Source organism: Malaclemys terrapin, chromosome 10 (genome assembly GCF_027887155.1).
Source record: "Malaclemys terrapin pileata isolate rMalTer1 chromosome 10, rMalTer1.hap1, whole genome shotgun sequence".
Lineage (NCBI taxonomy): Eukaryota > Metazoa > Chordata > Testudines > Emydidae > Malaclemys > Malaclemys terrapin.
Window position 1 is genome coordinate 24,386,838 of NC_071514.1, and position 18,508 is coordinate 24,405,345.

Genomic DNA, 18,508 nt, shown 5'->3' on the forward strand with positions numbered 1-18,508 from the left:
TTGCACTTTACAACATATTATGCTGTTTACACTAGAGGGCACCAAAGCAACTACACTTCTGGCTGGCCACCGATGGCTGATATTGAGGTATATCCCAATTTATACAAGGCCTGGATTCTCAATGTTTAACCATGATCTTCAATAGATATGAGGTTAGTTGGCCACTGACTCACTGAATAAATAAGGGCAGAACATGTGCTTTTTGAAATTGCATTTCTTCCTCAATTTAAAGACCTAGTCGGATCCTGTAACTTAGACTTTTAGCATTCATTTAAGAAATAAGTAGTTTAGAATTACTTTCATCTGCTTTTAGTACTGATAGGAGAAACTAGTGATGGGTAGGAACTTTTTGACATGGCCTTATGTCACTGAAGCATATCAGGAAAGGTTTTCAGATTAAGCATACAACTTCAACTGTGCAACAATCTCTACAATGCTTCAGCAATGTATTTTCTAACTGAAATCCCAAAGTCTTCACAAGCGTAATTTCTTTGAAAAGAGGGAACTTCTCTCATCATATTAATTTTGTAGCATGTTGTTGTGGAAACACAATGCTGTAGTCAGTAGTGATTCTTCTAAGACAAGTTATTTGCAAAAACAGAAAAATTTGCTAGTTTTGTTGTGGCAATCACACTAATTGAATCTGCAGCTAATATTGACAGAATCAGAGAACTTGTTAACAGAGACTTATCAGAATCACTATCTTTTATAATGTCAGGGTCATAGATGCTGGAACTAGGGGTGCGGGGCGTGCTATTGCACCCCCTGGCTTGAAGTGGTTTATATTATATCCAGGGTTTACAGTTTGGTTCAATGGCTCACCGCACTCCCACTATACACATTGTTCCAGCACCCCTGGTCAGGGTCTGCTCTAATAAAATTACTGCACGTTCAGAGAATTATATTTTTTTAGTGTTTCGTAGATTTCATGTTATACAGCATAGGTAGGATTTGCAGAGTATTGATAAGAGAGTTAAGTCTCATTAGATAAAGGTTCTTGGATCATTGGAGATATCCATATCGAAAATCCTTAATTCCCCAAAGTGTGTACAATAGAACAGCCTGAAAAATTTGTATTTAGTTTCCATTCTCTTTATCAACGTTTCATCACTTATCACTTCCCCTTATTATTGATTTCATCAATGTTATATTTTCTTCCATGCAAAGATCTGTTTTATTAAATGTAAAGCTGGAAAAGCATTTTAGATAGTAAATATTTGTAGTACACTTTATTTATAATAGTGTCTATCATTAATGGGATGGGCCCTCATATAACAATTTTGCCTCTTGATCACCTTTTGATGGCTAGGGAATAAAGCTTAGATGGGAGGAAGTTTCTTTTAATAGAATTTCCCACACATAGTATATTAATAACTAAGGGAAAAAAAATCTAACCTCCTACTTCCTCCTACACCCTACTCTCGGTAAGTGAGATTGGACCAAGCCATGCTTTAAAAAAATCTAATATATTAGGTTAGGAATCACTGAAGGGCAAAAATCACTAGTGAACTGCCAGAGAAACATTTAAGTATGATTAAAGGCTAAATTCTGCCATTGTTCCTCTTCTTGAGTAGTGTAGCAGGGCTTACATGCTGTGAGTTCCTGTCCTGCAGTTGTCTCCATTTCCCTTCTTCTCTAGTTAAGAAAACCACACACTGTGGATGTTTTCTCAATCACGCTACACTTTTGGGAAGTCTGGTTTATTAATGTAAACGTCAAAACATCATAGAGCTTCTACCCAATCTTCCTATTTGGCTTACAACCATTGCAAGGTTCTTGACCTGTCTGTGCAGGGCCTTTCTACCAGCAGGTTTGCTCCCCCTTGAGACTTCCTACCTGGCTTCTGCTCCCAGAAAGCTTGCACTCAATAGGTTGTCTGACTAGGAGCTAAGGAGAATCTCTCCATATACCAGCTCACGCAGATCTCCTGTTTCTTTGAGTCTTTGTCTACTGAACTCAGGCTGCCATTTGTGTCTGCCAGCAGGTCTAGTTCTGAAACACATGCCCCCTCATCATGTGACCTCTGGACTCATTCCCTTTACCTGCAAAGGCAGACTACACCTGGCACAGGTGAGGCTGATCCCAGGCCCTCTTAAAGGGTCAGTTCATATTGTGACAATCCCTTACTCTGCAAGTTGTTCCACTGGAATCAAGTGCTAGTCAATGAGAGAAAGAACAGCAGAATCTGGTACTAATTAATACAATAATATCCACAGTACCTAGTTAAATATAGTAGATAGATATGCAAAATTTTGATTTATTATATTACCAATTTATTCATAATTAAACAGTCAACTTGACAGTATCTTCCTTTGTTATTCATTGATCTCAGCCTTTATGTATTAGAGTAGATGTCAGTTACAATACTATAAAAATAGTGGTTATTAATGAATACACAACCAAACCTTTAGATGTCTTGTAACAAATGGCATAGCTTTGACTGTTATTTATTGTTAGCAGTATTTGTGGTGCTTCACAAACTTAAATAGGTGAAATAGCTCCTGTTCTAAGGAGCTTAGAGTAGTGTGCAGATATACACAGAGGAATTCACACGTATATAACAGATCTGCTATAATGAAGGCAGTTCAGGAATCTTATGGATGCCCTTGATGAAAAACATTGCAAAAGCAATGTGTTAAAGAGCTGTGATGTATGGAATAAGCAACAAGCAACTATGAATTACAGCACTCGGGTCACATAATGAATCGCCCAATTCTACTGTGTTGTGTATACCTGCCTGCCAGAATTCTATAGTAAACTATCATTTCTTTCCATTGGATCTTTCAAAGGCAAGTTGTCTTTTTCTCCATCATCAGTCTCCTTAACTCAAACCTTAACTTTGCTCACAAAGGAAGAAAAATTAACCATCCTCGAATTTGAGCTTGTTCTTTTCTCACACACCACCAAAGGCTCTAATCCCTGGTGATTGGTGCTCAGATGCTACAGTAAAGGGTGCATTGTAAGAACCTAAGAAACATCAAACAGAATAATAAATGCAACAGATCCTGCAACCCGTACTTAAATAAGTAGACCTTACTAGCATGAGTACTCCTTACCCAAATGAGCAATCCCATTCATGTTAATGGGACTGCTCACAAATAATGAATAACCATGAGAATAAGGCTTGCTTGACTCGAGCCTTTAGTCTGCCAAGTGCTTATCAGAGGTATTACCTTATCTTTACCCTGCCTTTACTTAGTTTCTTCTTCATACCGGTAGGCCACCTCTTGGTCCCATTGAAGACAATTTTGTGACTGATTTAAATGGGAAGGATTTGACTCTTAATCACTTCTCTCAATGATTATTGCTCAGGATGGTTATTTGTCCTGGCAGAGAATGGGGAAAGTCATGGCTATTGTAGTTAAAAGACAAAGTCATGGCACACATTATTTTAATTGATATCATGTTGTTTAAATATAGTCTTTATTTTGTATGAAAAATCCTTAAACATCAATTAATATTTATCTAATATTTCAAAACAAGTTAAAAAAAATAAAAAAGCCCCAAACTCACTGCTCTGAACATACATAGGGCCAAAATTAAAATTCCATGGAGGATTCTTGCTTATAAGTGGACTAGCCAGAGTGACAAAGATCATTTCTTTTTAGGAGAAGTTGCTTGTTTTTGTCTTGGAAGTCAGAGCAGTGACAAGCATATGGTTTCTACTAAGGACTTCATTATTACTATTGATTTTATGTGGAAGGGGCTCAGACAATATGGTGATGGGCAGCAGTATAAACCTCCTTACTTGAAACCTTACAGATCCAGAATAATGTGGCTAGACTCCTTACTTGGTCCAGAAAGTTAGATCATCTGAGCTTTTATAATATATGACCTTGACCTGCTTATCAGCCACTTCCAATCCAATTACAAATTACCTTCCTTGTTTTCAATCTTTCTCCCTCACCTCCCTGATTTCATATCCACCCACTCCATTGCTGACTTCTTTGCTTATTTCCTCCTCTTTTAACCCCAATCACAATTTCATATGTCATTCATTGGGCCTAATCCTGATTCTGTTGACATCATTAGAATTCCAGTTAACTTTGATGGGAGCACACATAGGAGCCAAACATCAGCTCTGTGGGTTGGGAAAGAAATTGTTCAGGATTCCCCAAAGCACATCCTGGTTATTTAGTCTCTTTGCTGGGATTAATATTTGTCCCTAAGTAAGTAGAATTCATATAGAAAGTGGTAATAAAGAGTGACCAAGATTTTCAAAATTGAATGACTAATATTAAGCTCCAAATTCTATATTTAGATAAGTGGCCTAATTTTCAAAAGTATTTAGCACCCCACAGCTTTCCCTGACTTTCAGTACCTTTGAGTTACATAAGCCATTGTTTGTGTTCAGGATGACAAGAGCAGCACAACAAAAAGATCTAAGGGACAGATTTTTAAAGATAGTGGGAGTTTCGCTGAAAGTTAGGCACCTAGGTGCTTTTGAAAATACCAATAGGGTTCCTATATGCATCTTTAGGCACCTAAATAACTTTAAGAATCAGGCCCGATGTCCCTGACAGTGTTTAACTTTAATGAGTTGTTGGTGATTTGTTGCCTAAAATAATGCTATGTTTTTACTAGAATGTATAAAAGAATTTATATTTTGGATATGCTTCAACAGGAACTTCTCATTTGAGGAAAATACCTAAGTCTTTTTATAGATGGACAATCAGTTCTTTCATTTTTATAGTTTATTGCTACATGGGGTGGGATTAAACTTCTGATGTATGTAGCTTGAAAAATCGGAATGAGAACCAGCAGTATAAACAGACTCAAATGAACTGAATCAAAAAAGTTGTTATACCTGAATCTCCAAATTGTTGTTTCTAGTGTTTTTACATGTGTTTTACGTGTGTGTGTGTGTGTGTGTGTGTGTGTGTGTATGTATGTATGTATGTATATGTATGTATGTGTATATATATGTACACACACACACATAAAATTTTAAAGGTTTCTCCTTCTAGTTAGATTACAGGTGAATTTGGTTTGAGATGGGCACTGCTATGTGAGAATTGGATGCATTAAAGAATTGTTGGGGTTTTTAAGACATTGTGGACTCCTCTTCATTTGGATACCCAGATGTTGCAATACTGTTTTTAATTAAGGTTATCCCTTGCTGTTCCAAGATATTGATAATGTTATGATTAGATGCTCAGATAGTCTGATGATGAGCACCATAGAAAACCATATTTATGAAGATAAATTGAGTGTAGCATCTGGTTATGGTCTGGCATGTATCATGTCGGAGGTCTCCATCCTGCTCTTGCAGTTGTTTCTGTCTCTAACTCATATGTTCTTATAAACCTTATGCAAATCATTTGCCATTTTACCAATTTGGTCCTGTTTCATTAATATCTTTATGATACTACTGAGGCAGCCCATTTACAGATTTGTCAAGGGTAGCATCAGGGTTTCCAAAATAAACCTTTGCTGTTACTATTATATCGTAAGAACCGTACTAAGGAAGCAATGGCCAAGACAAAGATGTTTACCCCACCTACAATCATCAAAGTCAGATTTCCCTCTTATACTAGTTTTACAGCAGTGTGAGTCCATTGATTTCAGTGGGGTTACGCCTGATTTACATTGGTGTAAGTGAGAGGAAAGTCAGGACCCATATTTCCTGAGAATAACAACTTTGTCGTAAAAAGAAAAAAAGTTTAAAAATTAACATATAGCATTTCAGATTTTTTGAAAAGTAAACTATAGAGACTTCCAAAAACAACCACAACAACAAAACAGGAATCTGAAACTCTGGTGCTTTGGTGTAGCTTTGCCCCAAACTACCTGAAAGTCAGCTTCACGCCCGGTAGCAGTGCAGAGGGCATGATGGGTAAAGGGGAGTGGCCAGAATTTTCTTAAACCTGGGTGGTCCCCAGCTGCTGAAATGGCCCTGAAGGCCCATTAAGCGGCTGGCACAATTTTATTTTATTTTTTTTCTGTTGGCCTCAAAGTGCGGTGGTCGCTGCTCTGACAATTTTTCCTAAAATACTTAATTAACTTGAGGCAAAACAAATAAATATGCACATCAAAATCATTGTAATTTATTTATTGCTAGCTAGTAAGTCTGCTGCTGTGAAAAGTGATATTTGTATGTTTGTTAGTATTTTTACACCCTCCCAGCTAGCTACTAAGTCTGCTGTGAAAAGTAATATTAACAAACATACAACTATCGCTTTTCACAGCAGACTTACTCAGTCCTGGCAAGCCTGGGGACAAATTAAGCCCTGGAGGGGGAGGAGGATTGATAGCAGCAGGGGTCAGGGGTGTTGAGGGGTGAGGGTGGCAGCGGGGAGCCAGAGCCTGAAGCCCAGGGACCAGGGCCCCAGGAAGGAGCTTGAAGCCCCGGGGCCATAGCTCAAAGCCCTGCAGCCAGGGGACGGGGACAGAGCCTGAAGCCCCCTGGCCAGGGCCCAGGGACAGAGCCTGAAGCCCTGTGGCCAGAGACTGCCATCCCAGGGCTGAAGCCTGAGTGCCCCCCCCACCCCCCCAGGTGGGGAACTCACAGGCTGCCTACTCCTCCTGTGTTGTGCCTCAGGTGTCTCCAGAGGGGGGCAGGGGTAGGGCCCAACCCCTGCTGGCAGCCATAGCAGCCAACACATCTAGAAGCAACATGGAGTGGGAGGGGTGGCTGCTTTGCCCCCCAGTCACTGCCCATGATGTTTTGGCCTTAAGAAAAGCCCTTGGTGGCCGCATGCGAGAAACGCTGATTTAGAGCATCCATGATTGACACAGCTCTGGCCTATTCCTTGGAACATAGTCCAGCATTCTCCGGTCCTAGCATCAATGGAACTCAAACCCACCTTTGCATCATGCCCTCCTGAGCTAATTAAAACTGGCATTGGGTATGTATTAACATACTCTACTACATCACAAATTCACATATCTAATCCCATAATATCATATGGATATGTATGCATATATATAATACAAATAGAAAACACACTATATAAATTAAATTGCCCAACACTGCTTCACACTTGGTTTATTCTGGAAATTAATTTTAAGAATACAAGTCCTTTTACCCGTATCACTCTTCTCTCGCTCACTCACTTTACATAATTTGAATTGATATATTTCCTCAATATCGCCCATCCTATCCTATCCTGAAACTTGTATTGCTGCTTTTCACATAGTGTTGAATTAGGTGGAATAATGTCTGTTCTGCAACTGAGGGATTTGACTCATTTTTCCAGTGTCTTAATGTGATATTTTTAGTTCTTATTAAGGCTCCTTTAATCCAAATTTGATTTGCAGAGGAAGTGCTAGGTAACTCTTCGGTGGCATTTTAATATACAGAGGACCAGGAAAGCTGTAAATCCAGTCTCATAATCTTTTTTTTATAGTGCTATGTTTTTTTTCCCTCCCAGCTTTCATATACAATGTTGCAGCTCATAAACATGTTTTTTATTTCCAACCCACCTTGTACCTATGGCATAAATTAATGTATTGCTACATGGGGTTGAATTAATGCTTCTCGGGGCATTTTTAAGGTGGCCCGTCAGACTTCGTAATCCCAGTAATTAACTTCCATTATTCCATTCTGTTTTATGTTTCCAAGGGCCAAATGATTAGTTACGGTGTGCCTTACATTATGTTTCAGTATTGCTGAACATCTTATCACCCCCTTTCCCCTCCCCTTCCCCTGCTGCCCAGCTGAAGTAAATTGTGGCATCTGTAAGTTCTGTTAAATTTAATGGAGTTTTCTGTGTGCCAGGACTGCGATATTCATGAACTGAGTACCTGTTTGGAGTACGTATTCAGGAAATGATCTTCATGCAGTTAAATACAAAATGATGGGGGTGAGACTTCTAGGTTTCTATCCATTAAGAATTGTCATTCCCCCCCCACACACACACACACACTACAAACAAATCTATCCCAAATCTTCTGATTAATGTTGATTGAGAGATTTTTGGACTACCTACATGAAAATACACAATTTTTTCCATCAGAGAATATCTGTGTTGGTTTTTTTCTGGAGTCGGGGAGGGGTAGTGATGAAGCTGGATTTTTATGAATGCTCCAGTATGGAAGATTAAAGCTGCTCAATACTTTTTATATTCTATATTTATAACATTCTATTGAACTCAATAAATAAAATTACTCCACAAAAGACATGCCTATAATCATAAATACTATAATTCCAAGCAAGCACTTTAAAAAATGAAATATTCCCATAATCTTAAATGGTATGTGCAATACAAAGTGATTTAAAAACATAAAACTATTAGAGCTCATCACATTTTCATCATTACTTTGATCTGGAAATGAGTTAAATATCACTCTAGTACAAAGCTGCACTAAAATACCATTGTGACTCTTTCTTTCCAAAGAACTTATGTCCCCAGGATGAGGGGAAAAAAAGTTGAAAATTAAACTAAAAACCTTTTATGTGAAAAAAGATTCATGGGTGGAGAAACTTGCATGCTAAAACATAGCAAATATGTCCATTATGCATTGTTTCATTTTCAAGACTCTTATAAGGGTATAACTACATCATCCATTTTAATGCCCTTTAACAGTGATGGTTGTTGAGAATTAATGATGTCATGATGACCTGACCTATGTTTACTGTCAAATAGCTAATATTGATGAACCTATACCCTGCTAGAAATCATATTTAATAGTACTTTGCTCCAAGAGTAGTTCCACTGATAACAGAAATGGGTGGGTTCTATAATTATATAACATCCAAATCCATGCGATGTGTGCAAATATGTACAGTAAATGAATAAGTATTTTTGCCTGTATACAGAAAAATGTAATGAGCATGCAGATATTAAGAACAGTACACTAGATTCTGCTGTACCATTAGAAATTTCCCTCTGTGTGCAATGCCCATTGAAGTGAATGGACCCAGTGCTGAGGGGGCTGATTCTACTCTCCCAGTGGTGTAAATCAGGAGTAACTCTATGAACATAAGTACAGTTGCACAAGTATAAAACTGGTGTAAGTAAGAGGAGAATCCGGCCTGAATTTTTTTCCTTGGGTTCAGATTCAGAGAAACCTCCCATTAATAGCAGCACTTGGGGCTACATGAGTGGCTACTAGATGCTGCATTGTTAGTCTAAACAATAACCAGGTGATGTCACCAGACATACAGCACCTTCTTGCAGGCCTACCAGTATTTTTTGGCATTATGCTGCTGTATTTGAGTAAAAGTTTTAGAAAATACACCATAAGAAAGAGAGAACTGGCAGGAAACCTAAGGAACCTAGAAATGTGAGCAGGGTTAGAGTCTGATTTCCCTCAAGGTGTTCCTATTTACATATAGATAGAAATAAAGTAGTTCGTCTTTTAAAGGGGATCTGTGTTACAGAATAAAATACAGTGACACTTTATTCTCTATAGTGTCTTTCGTACAAAATATAAACGAAGCCGATAAGTCAATGCCTATAAATATAAGGCTTTGCCCAAAACCACTGGCAATGTTTCCACTGGTTCCAGTGGATTTAGGATAAGGTCCATATTTTGCAAAGCTAATATAAATATTATGAATACAGAGTTTAATGATAAGTCACAACAGAAGGAGAGGAATAAGAGAGAAAATATGTTTTCAGATGAGATTTGAAAAAAGCAGTGCAGAATCGATGAGGGAGTTTGCTCTAGGTGGCAGATGTTGCAAAGATGAAGGCTCTTATGCCAACACAAGAAAGATAGCAGGAAGGGACTTGAAGAAAGCCAAAGCTAGAGGAATAGACAAAGCTAGTTGAGAAGGGAGTGGGATAAGATCTGTGAGGTGAACTGGGGCTTTTTGGAGGCTTTTAAAAAGAAAGAAGGGCATTTTGAATTTCAATTCTGGAATGTACAGGGTAGTCCCTGGTAGGCAGGCCACAGGGTAGGCCACTGGTTTAAAACTGGACAGTCCTCTTTTTGGATGGCTTATCCCCCGTCCAGTCCAGAGACAAAACTAGATGTGATTTTTGTCCAGTGTCATATGGGGGATGCCATTTTGAAGAACGCACCTCTCCACCCCAGCTGGTATGACCTCGCTCGCACCATTTATAAGAAATTGACAAATACCATTTAAGGCACATTTTTTATTTGTATGGTTGAAAAGTATATTAGTATGTGCTTATTGTCTGGATGTAATAATTTATGCCTGTGCATAAAACTGGATGTGTATCCATTTGCACATACAAACAGAAGGTTGTGCATTTAAATACTATATCTAGGCACCTCTCTTTATCTATGTCCAGCTCAACAAGTTGAAGTTACAAATTTTGTCTTCTTCCCTAGAATATAAATCGCAACAATTATTTATCTGAGGAGTAAACGGCTTCCTGTCCTCATCTCACTTCTCTCCCCAATCACAGAATCATAGAATCGTTGGACTGGAAGGGATCTCAAGAGTTCACCTAGTCCAGTCCCCTGCACTCAAGGCAGGACTAAGTATTATCTAAATGATCTCTGACAGGTATTTGTCTAACCTGCTCTTAAAAATCTCCAATGATGGATCCAACTTCCCCAGGCAATTTATTCCAGTGCTTAACTGCCCTGACAGGAAAGTTTTCCTAATGTCCAACCTAAACTGCCCTTGCTGCAATTTAAGCCCATTGCTTCTTGTCCTATCCTCAGAGGTTAAGGAGAACAATTTTTATCCTTCCTCCTTTTAATAAACTTTTATGTACATATGTACAATGGATCATGCCAGGGTATTTCAAGACATGACTTCAGTGTCTGATAACATAATGGACATGATCTTCAAAGCAAGTCATTCTGAAACATGAAAAAGCCCCAATTGAGGCATTCTGCTCTTTGTGAGTGGTTTGTAGTTTGTGAGTTAGTGCAGTGAGATTTTTATAGTATTCCCATCACAAAAAATAAAATATTGGTTTGCCTGCATTTTCCCCTCATTCTCATTATCCTCATTCTAGTTATCACGACAGTGAAGTTATTCTCCACCAACTGGACAGGAGAGCTTTACTACCTCCTATTGTACATTGAAAAGGTTAAGGCATTCGGGTGAACAACTCCTCCCCCCCACTCCCCTCCCAGTCCAACCATAAATATGAACCAACCATAAATATCAGAGTACTGCGATATAATTAAATAAACAGAACTACATCTTAATAGCATTGTCACCATAGAAAGCCTGGTATTCAACGCAGGACAGACTATGATTTGCCATTTGCAACATTGTTGTAGCCATTGCATGTGTACACAAGGGAAGGGAAGGTTAGAAAATCATCCTCTGTTCCGGCATCCCCTCACTGATGCCTGTTGCTGTAGGAGAGTACAGTGACAATTCCCTACTAGTGGCCTGTGTACTGCAAACTATTCCAAAAGAGTTGCAGGAAAGATTGGGGGGGGGGTCCCACCAAACCCAGTGAACACTGGCAAGCAGAGGTAGCTGACCATGGAGGCAGGGCCAGATTAACCCATAGGCTAATAAGGCTATAGCCTTAAGCCCTCCTATTTTTAGGCCCTACTTTAGGCAAGCGAGAATGGCTCATTTATTCACCTTCTAAGAAGAAAGTGTCCTGTTTTTATTGCCACCTGTTTTCTGATACCAAAAAGTGGGGAATGTTCTGCAAAGGCTTCAATGATTGGAAGAATACTGCATATGTTACCAATCATGCAATGAGTGAGCAGCATACATTGCCAGTTAGCAGCAACCATGCCCAAAAGAAAGTTAGTGGCAGAAATGATACCCAAATGGAAAATCAGTTTTTGGAAGCTCGTGCTTTTTGGAAGAACATTCTCAGACGTGAGGTTGAAACCATAGTTTTTCTTGCTGAGTGTGGTCTGCCATTCTGTGGCTCAGATGAGACTGTTAGATCAAAACACAATGGCAATTATCTTGGCGTTCTAGAGCTAATCACTAAGTTCGACCCTTTCTTAGCTCAACACGTCAATGAATATGCAAATCATGGAGAAGGCCATACGTCATATCTATCAAAGACTATTTGTGATGAATTCATTGCACTGATGGCAAAGAAGACGTTATCAGCTATTGTAGATAAGATCAAAGATGTGGGATATTTTTCAGTGTCCGTCGACTCAGCACCGGATGTGTCACATGTCGGTCAGCTGACTGTCATCTTGCATTATGTGCTACACAGCAGACCACTTGAGCATTTCATGACCTTCATAAACATCACCAGCCACACAGGGGAGAAACTTGCCACATACCTACTCGATTTCCTCACCGAAAATGGGATTGGCATCAGCCTTTGTTGTGGCCAAAGCTATGACTATGCAAGTAATATGAGTGGCAAATATTCAGGAATGCCGGCAAAGATAAAAGAGCACAATGCTTTGGTTGATTACATACCATGTGCTGCATACACTCTCAACTTTGTTGGCCAGTCTGCCGTGTATTGTTGTGTTGAAGCAGTTTCTTTTTTTGGATTTGTCCAAGAATTGTACAATTTTTTTCTCTTCATCAACCATCGTTGGATGATTCTTAGAGATTCACTACCAAAGGGATGCCCAGTGCCCAAATCACTCTCAGGGACACAGTGGAATGCCAATGCTGAAGCTGTGAATGCAGTTGTTCTGGGATACCCAAACATTGTTGAAGCCCTAGAGAATATTAAAAATGATGAATCTCAAAAATCAGCAACAAGAAAAGATGTGAAGATCCTGAGTGATTCAATGCACACTTTGGAAACCGGTATTTTGTGTGAGGTCTGGAATGGTATACTTCAGCCATTCAGCAGGTGCAGTCTAAGCTTGCAAAGTGCTCAAATTTACCTTTCCACTGCTGAAAACCTAATGAGGAGTCTTGGAACTGTTCTTCAACAAATGCAGGATAGTTTCGATGAGTATGAAATTCAAGGGGCTGCAAGGAGAGCTAACCATGAGTGTAAGTCAGCCAAATGCCGCAAAAGATAGAAGACCTGCAACGATGCACCTGCTCACTCATTCAGTGACAAGGAGGCTTTCAGAGTTAATACCTTCATTACAATCATCAACAAACTGAAGAGTTCATTAGAACGTCGGATCAAGGCTTATGAAAATATTGGCAAAACCTTTAGTGTACTGACAAATTTTTTGCCTAACATTTCAAGTTCTGAAGTCAGTGAAGGTATCAAACGTCAGTGTCAGAAATTCTCAGATGATCTCCCAGTAGATTTTAGTAAAGAATGACGAAAACAAATCTGTTTGGATGTACCGAGTTATCACTGAATCCAATGTGATCGAATGTTTCCCAAACGTTGAAACTGTATTTGTCACTAGTGATCACTAACTGTAGTGGAGAACATTCCTTCTCTCTTCTAACAAGGGTCAAAAATGTCCTCCGATCCACCATGACTCAAGAGCATCTCAGTGCTTTGTCTCACTTGAGCTTTGAGAATTAAATCATCAGGTCTTTGAATTACGATAACATCATTCATGACTTTGCCACAGGTAAAGCTGCAGGGGGAGGATTGTTTGAAGAATTGAGTGTAGTGAGAGTAGAATAAACTTGTTAATTTTACATAAAAATATGTATTGATGACTCATACTTAGGCCCTTCCCTCCCATTAGCCTTAGGCCCCTCAGAACCTTAATCCAGCCCTGCATGGAGGGGATTCCCTGTTGCTCCCTCCAAAGGGATGGCTCAGCAGGTGTTCTCCCCTACATGGTGGAGATCTCTGTAAGGCAAAGTGGTTTGTGAAACCCAGTGCCTTCTGGTGCTGCCACTGCAGCTTCACACTGCCCCCAGGGCAGGGCAGAACTTATCTACAGGAGTCTGGCCCCAAAGTACCAGTCATAGCAAATGGGCCTATAGGTGAAATATTAAGATTTGAGGTGCATATGATCTCCTTGAAAAATGGAAAACCACATGCACAATAGTTGCTTGTGCCATTGAAACCAGCCTGGGAGCCACTGATGGGTTTGGTGCACAAGCAGTATGGATTTAATGGCAGCCAGTTGTGCTTTGCACAGATGGGAGCTTTTGTATTGCTTCCACCTCCAAGTCCAGGTACAGTGAAGTTACAATGTTCTAGATTAATGTGACAAGCATGTGCATTAAATCCTCATCCAAAAAAAGGGGCAAAGTATCATAGTAGACTAGAGGTGGAAGATGGCATTTCCGATGCCAAACCTAGACAAAACCAACAGGCAAAGGAACAGTTTACCTTTACTTTCTCCCCAGTAACTATGGAAATACATACTCTTCCCACACAAGAATCAGGAATTATATGCTACATGCTTTGTCATTATTTCATTGGTTAATAAGGCAGAGACACAGTGCTGTCAAGATGCAGCTTTTTGCTTTGAAATGAACTATTTACTCTGTCCTATTGGAAAGATACAGCAGTGTTCAAAAATAATTACAGTACATTGCTGACTCCTGACTAGATAGTGGCTAACCCCGATATGGCTTACATATAGGCTGACCAAAATTTCAGCCCCTCTTCTCGAATGAGTCAATGGCTGGTTCTGAGGTGCTCCTTACAAGAAGCATGTAGTGGGCAGAGCGAAGGCTTCTGCTACCCTGCCAACTGGCCATCAGAACTGGAGTGCGCATGCTTGCCCGGCTCAGCAGTTTATATACTCTCCTCCATTCTGAGGAGTGACTGCACCACCCCTTAGTGTGGGCTAAGCGCTATTTTAAAAATCTAGCTGTAGTTTGTTCAGTGCTTTTGTTTGATATTCCATTGCTGGTCTTTTCCTATCTGGATGAACTAGGTGTTTTAGTCCAAATCATAAAATAAGACCTCAGGTGTTTCCCTCCCCTCCCCCCCCCCCCCGGTTTAATGCAGTTAGAACCTATGTGAATGCCTCTCACAAATCTCATTACCACCCTGAGCATTTGAATTAAGCTTTGGAATCTTTAGTCTTTATGATTTGAAGCTGTATCTTCTGAATTATCTCTGGAGTCTTTAAACCCTTTTATTAATGAAGAGACAAATTGAGGATTTGGCCATATTTGTTTAGGAGGACTTTGGATCAGAATTGGCCATTCCCAAATCTAGGACTGTAGCTTGTTTTATTTCTTTTTTCCATCTTCAGATTTGCTACTTGTAAAAAGGATTGAAAATAAGTGGCGCTGCTATGCGAAAGATAAGCCAAGAAAGCTTTCAGGACCTTTGCAAAACAAAGGGTCAAGAACAGGTTTGTTTTTCTGAGAAGGAAGAAAATGTGCAGGGTTTTTTTGGTGTTGGGGTGGGGTGGGGAGGGGTGGGGAGGGGTGAGTGGAGGGAGAATACAAGAAGCATGTATATTTTTGCTTGCTTTGGTTAAGTGCCACTGAATGAACAGTGATTCATTTCCACTTGATGCTAGGAAGTTAAAAGGAAATTCAGAAAAATCTGGAATATTATAAATATTGCTCCTTCCATTTAATGTGTAACCTTCATGACTCACTTGTAAGCCACAACTTTAACTCTCATTTTAGTAAAGATAAAAAAGTTCTCTTTAAAATGTGTTTACTTAAGGCTTCATTAACAAACTATCACCTAGGTTCTATCATCCTGTGGAAGAAGAATGAATGTCAGCATTCTTTAAAAGGTGACATTTACCAATTAGCATATTAAATGGCATCATTTAAACACTAAAGGGCCACCAGTTATTCACAGCATGGACTATAAATCATCAAGGTTCATTATATTGTAGAAATTTAACCATACAATTAACTAATCAACTAGTTAATTTTCATAAAGTCTGCCATAAACTGTAGTCTGATGTAGTGAAATATTAAAAACAACAGGTTCTGTCTAGAAGAGGGGTTCTCAAACTGTGGGTCGGGACCCCATTTTAATGGGGTCGCCAAGGCTGGCATTGGCCTTGAGCCCTAGCAAGTCTAAGCCAGGGCTAAGGTTGGGCTTCAGCTTTGCCCCCCCCCCCCCCCCCCCCGCGCCCAGGGTGGCAGAGCTTGGACGGGCTCGGTCTTCAGTCTCCCCTCTGGGGTTCATGTAGAAATTTTTGTTGTAAAAAAAGTTACTCATGGTGAAAGAAAGAGAACTGCTGATCTAGAATAAATAGTGAATTACATCAGAAATGTTTAATAGAACTCACTAGAGGGCTTAGAAATATTGGATCTTTGTGAGTAAAGTTTGTATTATTATTTTATTATTTATGTGTGTTCCCCTGGGCTTAGAGGCCCCTATTAGATATTGTACTAGTCATCTATAGACATGGAGAAATTGTCCCTGCCTTAAGGAGTGTACAGTCTTGATTTATGACAATATGCAGCAAGATAGGTGAAGAAAAACAAGTTGGAAATGGGAGGGGGGCAGTTAGTATTAGGTAACATGAAACTATCAAGATTTTCCAAGTCTAGATGTTCAATATTAGAATATAATATAACAGCACTTTCTGGGCTGATACTGCAATGTTTAGAAGTCTTATACAATCAATTTCATTTCTGTATTGTGAAATTTAGTAGACTGTATTGTTCAGTAGCATTTTATCATCTGAGAGAGCAAGAGGTGTAAAGATGACAAGCTTCCAAAAAAATTGTAACACTGCTCCCTCTTATTTTCAGAATGTTTTTTTTTTTCCTGCAGGGCTTTAAGGGATATGCTTTATCAGTTGTCCAAGTGACTTTTGACATTTTCTTAATAACTCAGTGTTAAATTGTTTTGTCTATTCTTGCTAATGGCAAGATCTTTCATCTATTGTCTCATTTTTCTCTGATGGATAAGGATCATGTTGCAAGCATCCTTAAAAATGATTGTCATTTAGATTATCTCTTGGATAACTTTACTTCTGTTAGTATAGGGAAGTTCAGGTAATGCCACAAATATTATGGTATTTGCTAAAGCAAATGATCAAAAGTTTATGGGTGACCACCATAGATTACTTTTAGTCCATTTACAATTATGTGTTTAGGCTTGCTTTTACCTGAGTCAGGCGTTAACGTTTTATTTTAACTGGTGTGATGCACTCTGATACATTCCTGTACTTTACAGGTGCCATGAAAGTGTCAGAAGCCATGCAAGTGGGATAGATGGGGAAAGAGGTGATTTGAAAGAGGTAGTTAGATAGCCATCTTGCCGGGAGGCATGGCCGGCGGTTGTGTTCAAAGCCAAGAGTTTATGAAGAGGAAAAACAACAAAATTATAAACATAATTATAGCAAGAGCAAAACGAGTTGGGCAACTTCCAATTCACCCAAACTGTAATGTGAGAAATAAATTTGGCAATACAAATATCAACAGTTACCCAAATGACAAGAGAGCAGTAAATACTTTCTGGTTTTAATAATCTTGCATATGCAAATCATTGTATGTAGTCCTGGCCTGGCCTATTTAGATACCGAGAAGATCTCCCTAAAAGGGCCCTAGTGCTTACTGTTATTGCTACCTAGGCCCAATTGAGCTGAAAATACCCTCCACAGCTGGCTGACCTATTCAGAGAGAGAGGTTGGCCAGCCAAGAAAAGAGCAGAGCTAAACACAGCCACAATTTGCTACTCCACATATGAGGCTGCTGGTGTTCTTATTTCCATTCTTGACTTCCAGGATTTTTCCTCCTGGCTGCATTAAATCTCCTCAGATGTGTCATGGTTTTACAGGGGAAAGACAGCTTGCTGTTCTGGTGATTTTTTCTCTACAGTCACTGGAACTCTGTGAGAAATGCCTCTCTCTCCCTCTTGATCACAGCTTTGTTTTATTCCCTTTAAATATCTTGGGGGCATGCAGGCTCCTTTCAGCTTGCTGACATTCAGTTGGCTAGGGAAGAACAAGTCCTTGCATTGTGGTGCTTTGGGATTCCCCGTTTGTACTCCATGCAATCTCTGGCATTTGAGAAAAGGGATAATGTATTGTATTATACTAAACAAGTATTGCTGGAGAGGAGACAGCAAGATATCTCTCACAATCACAACTTGCATTTGTGGCTCCAAAACCCAGTAGGCCGTTAGGTTTCCATGGGCCAACAGCTGTGTGAGTAATCACAATTGGATCAAGCTTAAAGATGTTAAAGGCAGTGTTTACCCACTGTTGTTTATTTGTATTATTTGTCATGGACCAGGACACCATTATGCTGGGTGCTGTACAAACACAGAACAAAAGACAGTTCCTGGCCTCTGAAGAGCTTACACTCTAAATAGACCTGACTGATACTGGGCGGGGGAAAGGGTATAACACACAAGTATAGTAACATGTGTGATGGCAGCAATGTCATGTTAGTTCCGGAATTGGTTTATATATATGGGGGGAGTTAGGAGGGGATAAGCTAAAGCAATGGGAGAAAAAGGGCAGGTGAGAGGAATGGGGAGAAGGGGTAAAAGGAGTTACATTGAGATGGAGAGACTGTGTGGGAGGGGGAGATTTGGAGCAAACAGCCAATCAGGACAGGGCATAGAAAATCCAGTCAAAGTGTAGACAGTTCTCCAAAGGACCAAAGTTCCCTGCTTTGGCTGCTTCAGCCCCTACCAATGGAGTCTCTGGCTGACTCCTCTTTGCAGCTAGTTCTGTACTTGAACAACTGAGAAACTGGACAGTCACATTAATACACCAGAGAGAGATGAAACAGGGTATCTGAAGCTCATTTCTTGCCACTGGAATTGGTAATTGTAACCATGATTTACCTTGGAAGATAATCAGAAAAGTAAGAGCAAAA

At 39.6% G+C, this 18,508-nt stretch overlaps 1 protein-coding gene across 2 annotated transcripts in view; it reads left to right on the top strand.

The window, feature by feature from the left end:
- The window catches only part of UNC13C (unc-13 homolog C), a 383,250-nt gene that overhangs the window by 63,441 nt on the left and 301,301 nt on the right, over positions 1 to 18,508 (top strand). The gene's annotated exons all lie outside the window — the stretch shown is intronic.